Raw genomic sequence first — 13,154 nt, 5'->3', positions numbered from 1 at the left:
TCTCGACTCCAGTTTCTCATCTGCTGCATTCACCTGTGGCTCAGGACTCCTCGAAGAAGCTCTTAAATCTCATTTTTGCCAACCAAATCGCCCCTCATCCTGGGTGTCTGCCCTGGTGGTCTCTGTCTCAAGGCTGTATGCTGGACCTGTCCGAAGCCCTGGCTTTCTGTGACAGTGCGGGAATGTGTTCCAGTTTCCTGCCTTCCTCACTCTACCCTGAGACACCACAGTTAAATTGGGTCCTGTGTATCTGTGTCCAGAAAGGTAACAGATGGCACCTCGGGATTAAAGTACAGAGCTCTAGAAGGATTAGGCTTTGTCCCTCAGTGGGATGAAGGGGACCTGATTTATCAAGAGTCCCTGACAGAGCATGTGGTCATTGTTGAATGTATTTCACTCTCACTGCCCCTTGCCTGGCTGACGTTCCCATAAAAATCTGCAGAAGAAAGAACTCTAGCGTGAAGAACCAGAAGGACAAGGGTTGGAGTTCAGCTGTGTGACCTCAGATAGAACAATCACCCTCTCTGTGCCTGTTTTCTCAGGTGTGAAATTAGAAATTAGATAATCTAATGTTATCTACAATGAGGAGAGCAGGGCCTCACAGGGACCTAAGGGATGTGTGTTAGAAGAAGCTGTTAGCCTATTAGGAAAGGCTTAGCTGAGTGAGGTCATGTGATGGTGAGAACAGTTGAAGTCATGTGTGGGAAGACCAGGCTGGATAGTATTTTGTTTAACCTTTAAACTGAAGATACTAGTGTCTTTGTATTCAACTATGACCAGATGATCATCACATCACAGATAAAGACTCAAGAGAATGCAGAGGGGAGGGAGATGGACCTGAAGAGGGTGCCAGAAGCACGTGGGAGGACACTCAGCTAAGGAGAAATGTGATTCTGATTGAGCTGCCATACCCTTGGGCAGACTCCCCAATGTTTCCCTCCTAGGCTGCAGCCAACAAGGCAGTCCAGGTAGACCCTCCCTGGTGGGGGCCAGCTACCAATGACAGATTTGGCCTCCTGATGGAATCATTATTTGTGTGTCTTGTCCTTAGATCATCTAGGGGCACCTGAAGAATGGTTTTGTATTCATTCCCATGCATCCATAAAGATGCATCTGGAAAAGAGTGACTGACAAGACATCCCACTGGGAGGCCTGGGCCACCATCTCTCAAAGGACAGATCATGTTAGTGACTCAGTAGGACACACGTGGCAACCCATATCAGCGGGGCAGCATCTACGGGGCTGTGATGTTAATCTCAGCTATCAACATGATAAGCTATGGAACCACCTACGAGTTGGGCCTACGTGTGAAGGATTATCTAGGGCCTGTTGGTGGGGATTAGTCTTGACTGGCATGATTGCAGGGGAGAGGGGCACTGGTGGGGGAGCGAGCTGCCCGCTGCCGATGGTGCCATCCACAGGCTGGAGATCCTGCACTGTATAAAAGCTAGCCTGAGCACAGTCCTCCTTTCTCCATGGCTTTTAACTAGGGGTACAGTGTGACCAGCTGCTCTGGTTCTTGCTGGCAAAATGAACGTCCTTAAATTCCTTTGTCAGAGTGTTTTATCAAAGCATCAGAAATCCACTAAAGCGGGCTGTTAAGGCTTTGCAGCCTGGCCCTAAAAGCTCTCACAAGAGGCCCTGGGAACCACAGGTGGCTGCTTCTTCTGTCACTCACACTTGGCACCAGCAGAGTGGGGCTGTTAGGCCTGGAGCAGGGAAGGAGGTGAGGGGTACAGAGGAAAAGCTGAGTTTCTAAAATGTAATAACTGAGACGTTTAAACGATCTGCGTCCCTCAGGAAATTGACAAATTAACTAAATCTTCAACTCATTTGTTGTTCGGACTTGAGAAGAAGAGACGTGGGAAGATCATAAAAGTGAAAAGTCCAGCTCTCAAAGGCGCAGAACGGCTGAGGGGAAGATGAAAGAAATGCTGCTCAAAGGAGATGCCCAGGTCTATGGAGCAGAGACGGTGGGTAGAAACCTCCAGAGACAGCGAGCTGGCCTGGGGGAGTGCGTGCGTGCGTGCGTGAGTGTGTGTGTGTGTGTGTGCATATGAAGGGGTGGGTGCCGCAGGGTGAAGCCCACAGCACCTGCCCATTCTGGGGCTACCTTCAAAGTCTAGCTTAAACACCCCTTTCTCTGGTGGGCCTTCCCAGTTCCAAAGTTCGGTGTAGTACCCCAACAGTGTCCCTGACTTCCTTTATGACATTTCTTATACTTTTGACCCTCGTTTCTTTGATTGTCTGTTGTCCTTTTAACCACTAAGCTCCAGAGAAGTTGATGGCTAGCTTTTGACTCCCACATCTTCAGTGGTAGCCAAAGTATTTAGAATGTAAGACACACTCAAATATTTATAGAATGAATAAATGAGTATATAGTGGATTGATTATATTTTTACTTCAAATCTCAGAGGAAAGTTCTTTTAAAATCTAGGCAGTAGGTTTAGAATGAGGAAAGAGGTGGGAAGAGCGGACTCATGTAGAAGAGGAGACCACAAAAATGACATACTGGGGCAACGGCCTGAGCCATTGAGGGGACAGTGGCCTTCACAGCCACCTTCCAGAGCTTGCCCACATCCGCATCCGCTTCCATAGACTCCACTATGTGCAACATTGTAAATGTTATATATATATATATATATATGTTACTCAGCAGATTGAGGGCAGTATTTACAAGACTGATGGACTCTGAACAAAGCCAGGGACATGGTCTGTCCAGCAATTTTTACTGAATTTTACATTTTTAAGTGGATCGATTTCTTATTTCCCTCCGAAGGCCTCGTCTGTCTCTGAAAGCTGTGACGTCTGCTGGGGGTGAAGACTGGAGCAGTTCTTTAAAAGATCAAGTAGTGAAGAATCCTCTGGAAGGACTGCCGATTCCGATTTGTTCCACCCGAGACCATTTTAGGAAATTACCTTTTAACTGTTTCTCATCTTGTTTGTGCATCAATAGTCCCCTGGTAAGGATGGACTGTGATCTAAGAGCTTTTTATTTTATACTGTAAAATTTCTGCTAGTCTAAGGACAATAGGCAGATTTCTAGTGTTGCCTTCTGTGGACTCTTTCTTACATGGGAGACCAATTTGTTTTCTTCAGTTTCTAAAATGGACCATAATTAAGACAAAATTGTCCTTCCCTGTGAATGTACGAAGAAGAATTATTCAGACCATGTAGTTTTCCAGCTGGAAGACACAGGTCAAGGAAGGAACGAGAGAACAGCTCTCAGAAACGAACTGTGCTGGCTGACACTGCCCATAGCCCTAGTCCCAGTTTCTCGGGGAGGGCAAACTCCCGCTCTGCTCATCTTCTGCTCAAAGCTCTTGCCTTCTACTTTCAGTGGAAGCTGAGAAGCTGGTGATGGGGCTGTGGGAGTGAAAGGTGTCGGGGTGAAAGATGAACTTGCAGGTAAGAGCCCAAGATCAGGTCATCCCAGCAGACAGGAAGGTCACTGTGAGCTCAAGGCTAGACGGGCCTAAGGAGTGAGTTCAAGGCCAGCCCTTATTGAGTTTAAGGGCAACCTGTGCTACAGAGACAAATCCCCATCACAGAAAGTAAAGAAGGAAGACGGCAAACAAGTCACATCTAGATAATCCCACTTGTGTCTGGGAGGAGGCAGAGTGTGTGCAGGCAGGACTGCAAACTGTTTTTGAAAAATGTTCTGCTATTAATATTTTAAAACACTCTAAGATTCTTACAGAAAAAATAAGTCCAAAGATAGATGATATTTCCTGAAAAAAGTAAAGAAGGGGAATGATTTTTACCAGCATTTTTAGTAAAAACCACTGTAACTTATTTAATTTGAGTTGACTTTGAGAAAAAATGAGTAGATGAACATAATAGCAAAAAATGTTGACTCCAGATATAGACCCATAAATATTGTATGAGACTAAGGGAAGAACAGAGTGTGTAACACAGGCTGCTGTGACAAGAATCCTCCAGAGCAAGCACAGCCACAGAGACCTACCATGGGAAGAGCTCGGGACGTCAGCTCTGTAGGTGGAAGAACTCATACAGTCTTCAGAGTTCTCCACAGGATGCAGCCCTACATGGAGGGGAAGCAGTTGACTAGACAGAGAACCAGGTGGAAACACCCCTACAAAATCTCACTGAGACAGGGGTGCAAATTATAAAGCAGGACCCAAGGGCACTTGAAGTTCAAAGGTCATGGTGTCAAAAGTGCCGTAGATCTTTTTTAGTGACCCTGACACTCATTTATGTACCAAAAGGTTCAACAACAGAGGTCTATGACATGTTCTGCTCATCTTTCTTCTGAACTCCACAATACCATAAGTTTGGGAAGCAGATAGAATCATAGATGGGGAATAACCCCAATCTGGGTTTTCTTCTGGATCTGGCTGTCTCTGTGGCATGAGGACAATAGTGGCATTGACATGACCTGGGGCTATCATGAGTACTTAGCAAGGTGATCTATGCGAAAATCATGGGTCAGTGTTCAACAAGTTGATTCCATTATCATCATCCTGCCTTTTCTTCCACATTCTATTTGGTAATGTTTTCTTTCTCTATCTTCAATTAATATTTAGTAATTGCTGAAGAAATGGCCTTGTAAACGGCTCTTTTCTGTGTCCATATCTCATTCCGCAGGTTCTTTGTAGGAACCTATGAAACGGAGGCGATCGTTCCTCTTCACATTTGTGTGTACGTATGCTTGTACAACTTTCCGAGAAACTACTAATTAGTATTTTGAAAGCCAAGTAAAAGGAAAAAATATGATGCCAGTGTCTTCATCGTGGGACACGTGAGGCCATCAGTTTGTCTGCATGGGTGTCTGAAAGGAATGAGTATTCCTTCATAGTTTTGATAACAAAAATGGTTCTTAGTGATTTTTCTCAGAGTATATAACTTGGGAAAATTACAAAAATATTCACTAAATAAAACGATTGGTTTGAGCACAAGACAAGGTATTTGCCAGCAGTTGCTTGGTTTCTGTCTTAAATGACTCAGACCTTGGCACACTGGTATCCTAAGTTGGACAAATGTTCTTTCTCTGAGTCCTCCTGTGTGTTACATTCTCTCAGATTAAAAAGATCTGGAAGTGGTGATGTTCACCTATAATACTGGTACGTAGAGGCTGAGGCAGGAGGATTCTGAGCCTAGGCCATTCCAGGGAGAACTTGTCTCCAAATCCTCCAGTACTAAGGTCTAGCGAACTGTTCAAGCAAGCAGGTAGGAAAATGAAACATTGCGACTTTGGAAGTCTGGAACTTTCTTATAAAGTTGTATATATAATTACTATATGATCCACCAGCCTCACTCTTAAGTATTTACTCAAGTGAAACAAAAAAATTATGTTTTCATAAAACTCAAATTGGAAAGCAACTGAAACATCCTTCAGCTACTGAATTGATAAATGTTGCACCGTACTCCAACAGGAGAATATCTCCGTACCAAATGGCACCGAACCACTTGCCTATATGCGCTGAACCACTGGCATGCACAACCACAGGTGTGAACCCCATAGGCACTGTGTAATGACAGGAGCAGGATACATACTCTCATTCCACTTGGGCAGAACTGTGCAGCACACAACACTATAGTATTGTGTACTATACTGACCAGTGGCCGAGGTCACATGATTTCATGGCATCATGGGAACTTACTGGGTGGTAAGAAAGTTCTCTTACTAGATTGTGTTTGTACAGGTGTTAGTACTTAGGAAACAATATTCTCAAAAGGTTAATTTCATAGTATATAAATGATGACAATTTTAAAAGCAAGGGAATGCCCCTAAGCTATCTACAAGTACCTTCTAGCCTAAAGATCAAAATTAAGAATATTATGTAAATACTTCCTTCAACTGGCAAGGACTAAGTCAGTGACGCCCAGGTGGGTTATCTGCTATTCAGTTTTCTTTTTCAACACTTTTCATTCTTACCTGTCCTGAGGGCAGTCTGTCTGCTACAACTTCTGTCACACGGTATGATCTTACACTGCAGTGATTTCTGCAAAGCTTGTCACCTCTAGGTTGTAAGTTCCAGCCAACAGAGAACCATGCCCTCCTTCCCTCCACTGTATTGCCTGCCAAAATGTCTAACAGGAGAGTGGCAGAAGGAATGCTTGGTAATAGCTTCCCTAGGGATTGTAGGTACAGGATCTTGAACCAGGTTGATGCTCAAGAAGGGTTTCTGAAAACATGGGCCCCAGGGGATTGTGGCTGTTTGATTTCTGTTTTGGATGGTCCATGGGAAGAGAAAGCAGTAGTTGGGGGCTATGTCCTAGTAGAGCCAACTCGCCAGTGTGCCCTGGGCCACCTCTTAGAAACCCTGGTGACAGAGGACTATGTCAGCCTCCAGGTTTTGCTGGCTGAGTCCCAGCTCTTATCGTGTTATTTAGAGCACTTGGAAGTGAGATCTTCCATTTGGATCCAGTTGGAACCACCAGCAGGGGATGGGCTACAGCGCGGCAAGTTTCCAATTGTTTCTCAGGCTTGACACCGTTCCCAGAATCAAAGACGAGAAAGCTACGTTTGTTAAGCAGAGGAACAGAGAACACTGTACAAAGGTTTAAGGCAGATCTTTGCTTCCTGGTTGTTCTTAGCCCTGTGCCTCCTGCAGTTGACCCTCCCTTGAATTTTCCTTTCTGTAGGCAAGAGCAGAATTCCTTATTAACTGTTTTTCTTATACCAGTCTGAGTGTAATCACTTAATCTACTTTGCTAAATGCGTCTATGAACTCTAAGTGTAATAATTACAGTCAAGTAATTCAAGGCCCCAAATGCCCTACTGCTTTAGGTGGCTTCGGGGCAGGGAATGGGTGGTGCTGGCTTATGACAACATAATGACCACTTGGGAGCCAGGGTTTGTCCTCCGACTGATGACTCACACACTGGCTCTGAGCAGGGCAGAGTCTGACTCCATTTTGCCTGTGCTCCACACAGTCAGCAGTTGGGGCAATTGTTGAAATATCTGGAGCTCATTAGTGCGTGTGTGTGTGTGTGTGTGTGTGTGTGTGTGTGCGTGCGTGCGTGTGTGTGTGTGTGTGTGTGTGTGTGTCTGTATGTGTTTTCTTCTGTTTTAAAACTTTGACAAACAAGTTTTTGAACTGTTTAATTACAGGTGACTTCCCTGCCTTACTAGCACTGCTTCTCATTTAACACAGAAGGCTTTGTCCACGCAGAAAAAATAATGGGAACAAACCTCAGCAGCCCTTCACCAGTGCCCAGAATTCCTTCCACCAAAACCTGTTTGATATTTAAACATTTAAAAATATCTAAGCCTGGTGGTGGTGGCACATGCCTTTAATCCCAGCACTAGAGAGGCAGAGACAGGCAGATCTCTGTGAGTTCGAGACCAGCCTGGTCTACAAGAGCTAGTTCCAGGACAGGCTCCAAAGCTACAGAGAAACCCTGTCTCAAAACCCCCTGCCTCCCTCAGATATGTAAGCATGATGAGAAGATGTGAAGGCTTGCTTGTCCTGAGGGCACAGTGGGTGCTATTCCTTAGCACTGGACTGGAACTGTTCTGGTTGGCTGCATTTGGACTAGATGGCGTATTGGGTGAGTGGAGTTATTAGCACATGGTCCGATCATGGGGCCTGCTCCTTTTGTTCATGTTTAACTCCAAGGATTTCAATATTTGCCCTGGGCCACAGCAGGGACTATGGAGTACCTAAAAGCTTTTGTTAACCAGATTCCAAGTGCTGTCTGACCTTCTGAATTATTCGAACCGTCCTCAGTGGCCAGGATCTGGCTTTAGGAGCAGACTTACACCGTGGGTGAAGACACACCTTGAGGAAGCACTGGCTAAGTTTAAGTCCTAAATAATCAAACGAGTTTGCCTGACGAGTCTCAGAATCTTGTGCTAGCCAGCAAGGAGACACACAGTTCAGGAACAGGGAGGTCAAAACACATCAGCTTCCATCACCTCAGGGTGTGGAGACAGAAGCAGGCTGGCAGGGTCTTGTTTCAAGTGTAAGTAATTCATATTTTAACAACGTGATTTGGGCACGCCCACTACCTTTTTGGAATAATGCGCTCTGTTGAAGTGACTGAAGTCCTTTCATGGAGGGTGTGGATTCTATGGGAGATCAGGAGGCTGGGTCTATCCCTGGCATCAGGGCAGCTCACAGCTCTGTGTGGGCGGAAGTCACCGGGGAAAAGCTACAGAAGTCCTTTCGTCCAGTGACAGATGGAGATAGAGACAGAGACCCACATCGGAGCACTGGACTGAGCTCCTAAGGTCCAATTGAAGAGCAGAAGGAGGGAGAAGATGAACAAGGAAGTCAGGACCACAAGGGGTTGGTCCACCCACTGAGACAGTGTGCCTGATCTAATGGGAGCTCACCAAAGCCAGCTGGACTGAACGAGCATGGAATCAAACTGGACCTTCTGAATGTGACTGAAAATTGGGTCAGACTGAGAAGCCAATGATAATGGCACTGGGATTTGTCTCTAGTGCATGTACTGGCTTTTTGGGATCCTATTCTATTTGGATGCATACCTTCCTAATCCTGGATGGAGGGGAGAGGGAGGGCCTTGGACTTCTCACAGGGCAGGGTACCCTGCCTTCCCTTAGAACTGGAGGGGGAAGGGTAAGGGTAAGTGGTCCGGGAGCGGGAGGGAAATGGGAGGAGGGGAGGAAGTGGAAATTTTGAATGGTATTATTTATAAAGAAATAAAAAATAAATTAATTAATTAAAAAATGTGGCAAGAGGCCAGTAAGTCTCGGGATGCAGAAGGTGATACCCCAACCCCCATTCTCTCCAGTCTGTTTTCTCAACATGACGCTTTTATAGACTATGCATTCATTGAGAAAATCTTTCATTACTTGAGAGAGCTTGAGGGGTTTCATTATTTTTTGAAATCCAACAACGAAATGCAAGGGAAAGGCACAAACTGGCATCAGAACACCTAGGGCAGGCTGGGTGACTGATGGCTTGGTGGTAATGTGCTTGCCTAGCTGGGTGAAGTCCTGGCTCCAGTCGTGACCGGGAGTGGGTTCCATGGCGTCTGTGGTCTTCAGTTTTGCTGTCTTTGAACTAATGCTTACAGAGCATACTCCTCAGCAGCCAAGGGATGGGCTTGATATAGAAATGGTGGTGTGATGTGTGCAAAGCACACGGAACCATCAGAAAAACGAACCATCTCAACACAATAATGAGTCAGGTTGCACGGTGGTAGGGGCTTGGAATCCAAAATTCGTGTTGCTGAAATAGGAGAACCACAGATCCTGGGCTGGGCTGGACTACTTAGTGAGCCCTATCTTGAAACACAAACACATCAGTGATGTATTTCCATTGACTTAGTGGCTGTGCATGACTGCGCTGATATTTTAATTATCGTCCGTGGCTCATAGTCAACAAACACCCTGCCGTGGTCATGATATGTAGGTTTAAACTAAGTTTCTATTGTTCTATCTATCAACAAAGACTCAGAAGTCAGATGTGGAGGTGAAAACCTGCTAGATCAGAGAAGCGGAGAAGCAAGCAGCTGACTTTGCTTTTTGTCCAGAGACACACCCCTTCACTCATCCCAAAACCAAAATAAGCATGAAACCCAAGTCCCCGTCCTTTCCTTTTTCTAAATCTTCTTTGTCTGAATTTCTTGTTTCTCTATGGCTGATTCTGGTCAGCTAGTTGCTATCTGGGCCCCTTGATTCAAAGTATATTTTATTTAACAGTCTCGGAGAGTCGCAGTGAATCCACAGCGTACCAGGCGGGAGTAGAAGGAGTGTCCACCAAAACTAAATATGCATGGAAAATGCCACAGAAAGTTTGCAGAGAAGCAAGAACAAAATTCCAATTCCCAAACAACCAAAACTACAACACACCAAAAACAACAACAAAAACAAGAACAACAAAAACCAACAGAAAGCACCCCAAGTGGATCAGCATGGCATTTTTTCTTTTTGCTTTAATACAATATTATGCTTATCTGAGGAATTTTGTGGAAAATTCTTCTCTGAGATGGCGCACATGTAGTAAACAGGTAAGAAAGAGCAAATCTGTCACTGAACAGGCGATTGAAGCCCTGTAGCATGATACACCCACCAAGGATGCACACAGACACATGGTAAAATAGTTGTGGTGTGCACCGCACCATCACAGAAGAAGGAAGGTATGCCTTGGTACTGTGGAGGGCTGCAGTTCCTCTCCCTTAAGGAATAGCTGAGCATTTCCTCATCTCAGATGCTTGTCTGCCAGGACAGAGCTGCAGAGAACACGGTCTTCACCCTCACTCACGTCCCTGGGGTTGGTTGAGTCACTTGGCTGGTCACAGGGGCAGTGGTTGTAAGAAACCCAAATGAGTACATATTTTAGGGGCCAATGACAAGGTTGCAAACAGTGGAGCCTTATTTTGCCAGTGAGTAGAGAATTCCCTATCAAAATTCATCACATCAGTTTTTTTTTTTTTTTTTTTTTTTTTTTTTTTTTTTTTTTTGGTTTTTCGAGACAGGGTTTCCCTGTAGTTTCTAGAGCCTGTCCTGGAACTAGCTCTTGTAGACCAGGCTGGCCTCGAACTCAGAGATCCGCCTGCCTCTGCCTCCCGAGTGCTGGGATTAAAGGCGTGCGCCACCACCGCCCGGCTCATCACATCAGTTTTGAATTAGACATTGACCTAAGAAGACCAGGTGTAAACACAATGCAGAAACCCACAAAGCTATAAGCCTCCTGTGTTTGGTCTGCCCTGACTGTTAGCGTCTATGCTGCTGGTACCAGTTTCAACCTACTAAACAGCTTCTGTGGGATTTCCCAGCCCCAGAGGACTGTCTTCCCACCTCCATTCCCAGTCCAGAGGACTGTAACCCTGGACACAAAGTACAGTCATAAGTAAATAAAACTAAGCAGATCATTCTGAATCTGTTTCTGGAAATCTGATCAGAGCCCAGCATCAGCTAGGTTGTTTCTGCTGTTGCAAGGAGCCAAGGTACCTGGGCCCATGCCAGGGCTCACTGCCTGCCCAGCTGCCAGCTGCATGCTGGGATATCTCTGCCCACAAACCAAACTTTGGCTTGTTTTTCTTCACAGCAACTAATGTCTCAGGAAAGAAATTGGCTTTGCACTTTCTCGGTTGCTTCTAAACCTGCAAATCTAAACGACACCCACAATACTGTGAGAATCACTGCTCTTTTCTCTCCTGAAAATCGCCAGTGGCTACAGAATCTTCGGCTGATCTTGTCTGAAAGAAAGCCCAAGGATGCTGTCCTGACTGCCCTTCTCTTGTCCACACACGCAAAGGCACATTATAAACGACTGTAAGCCAGAACTTTATTGGATAGCTACTTGCAGGTTTAGCTTTGCTGTTGAAACATGCATCTATATCTACTACTGGCTGGGAACCAAAAAACAAATACTTTAGTTCTTAGTCAGGGAGCAAAGACCTATGGACCAATTGATGAAGCAACTTTCCAGTCTTAAGGCTATGTTCAGTAGCACAGCACAGGACAGTCTGCAGAGCACACAAGGAGGAAGAGACCAGAAATAACCAGACAGAAACAATAATCCTTGCTCCCAGAGGGAGTGCACGCCAATGCTGTTCATCCACAAAGATCAGGCATACTCCTGTCGAGAGTGCTCTCTGGTTATCTGAATCTTGTTCACTGACAAAATTTTGTTTATTGTAAACTGTATAAACTGACCCCTTGATATTTTAACTCCCAGTCCTACCATGACAAAATATCCCAGAGGCAGCTTGGTTAACAGTGTGAAGATCGCTAGACCCAAATGAGCCAGGAGGGGATTGTGGGAAAGACGGTGACTGGGTAGGAGAAGGCTGGAAATCTGTGTTCTTAGATGCTGACTAGGGTCTAGATTAGTAATACTTAAGCATTCAGGTAATAGAAAAATAAAAGAATTTGAGCATCACAGTCTAAATTGAGTTCCACAACACTCCACTGTCTTGACTACCAGCAGTGTGTGTTCCGTACAGAAGGAGTAGGGTGTGGTTATAGTAAGAGATTAATGAAATGGAATTTCTAAATGCATTTATTTATTTTGCTGAGACTTACAACATCTATATTATATATGTATGTATGTATGTGTATGTACATATACACATCTTTTTAGCTTCCTGTAGAACTCTTTTGTGTGTGTGGTATAACTAGATTTTTGTATAATTCTGTTCAACATGTATTCTCCTAAACAGACACTAGAAAGTAATGATCTAAGGAAAGGGTAAGACATTAAAAATATAACTAAATTGGATAAATTCAATGTTTAAGCTTGGTCATTTGATCATTCCAGATTCTCTCTGTCAAGAGGAAACGTGCTAGTGACCCGAGCTTCCCCTGAAGTTCATGTGAAATGCACACCCCGGGTTTGCTTTGCTGCAGAGTGCCTGCCACAGTGGCTGCCACTTGCAGTGTTCTTCCTATGCTCCTTATTCTGTGCTTCTCTCGTGGTGTTTGTAGGACAGGGGCTTCCTTCATATCTTACCACGAGCAGGAGGCTATCATTCTGACTCAGTATCTTGCTCAATGCTTTCAGACCAGCCCAGAGTTCTTATATACAAGTCTCTTTTACCTCGTTGTCTCTTTCACCCCCTGAAACGTCACAGCCCAGCAGAGGATATGTGTCTCTTCTTCAACCTGAGCACTGAGAACAGGACCCAGCATTTTGTAGGTGTTTGATAAATATGTGTTGAATGAGTGAAAGAATAGAAAGAATTCCTGGAGAAGAACATGGACTCTATGGAGAAGATGGTATTTGAATTTGGGATTGAAGATGCAAGCATTTAAAACTCGTGGTCTAGATTCAGAAGAAGGGTTCAATTGGATTGGGGAGATGGCTCACTTGATAAAGAGCTCAAGCATGAGTTTCATCCCCAGCATGGGTGTTAAAAAGTGGGTGTGGTGGCATTTACCTATAATCCAAGAACTGGGAGGCAGAGAGAGAGGAGGGAACCTTGGGATTACCCATGTGTGCTACCTTACCTGACTTCACGTGGGTTCTGGGGATGCGAACTCAGATCCTCATTCTTGTGCTGCAGGTGCCTGACCCACTGACTCATCCCCCCAGCCCAAGCTTGCTACTCTGTGAAGCTATTTCTCCATGTCTTTCCTTTACCCAAACCGCAAAGCTCAGTTAAGCCCCGGATAATACCATGTTCAGTATCAGCTAATTCCTAACATTCTGCAGTGCAGGCAGCCTTCTGCTCGGAGCTCACAGAAAGACATTTTCTCTTGTGTTGACTAC

General features: G+C 45.0%; 1 protein-coding gene and 1 long non-coding RNA gene across 2 annotated transcripts in view; one reads left to right on the top strand and one right to left on the bottom strand.

Moving 5' to 3' along the window:
• The window catches only part of Maml2 (mastermind like transcriptional coactivator 2), a 325,881-nt gene that overhangs the window by 35,670 nt on the left and 277,057 nt on the right, over window positions 1-13,154 (bottom strand). The gene's annotated exons all lie outside the window — the stretch shown is intronic.
• Window positions 178-2,878, top strand: LOC119810496. The gene is made up of 3 exons (XR_005284760.1): window positions 178-264; window positions 1,801-1,973; window positions 2,780-2,878. It is a non-coding gene; the product is annotated as an uncharacterized LOC119810496 (long non-coding RNA).

Source organism: Arvicola amphibius, chromosome 3 (assembly GCF_903992535.2).
Source record: "Arvicola amphibius chromosome 3, mArvAmp1.2, whole genome shotgun sequence".
Taxonomy (NCBI): domain Eukaryota; kingdom Metazoa; phylum Chordata; class Mammalia; order Rodentia; family Cricetidae; genus Arvicola; species Arvicola amphibius.
The sequence above is the reverse complement of the archived record's forward strand: the minus strand, read 5'-3'. Positions and strand labels throughout refer to the sequence as shown.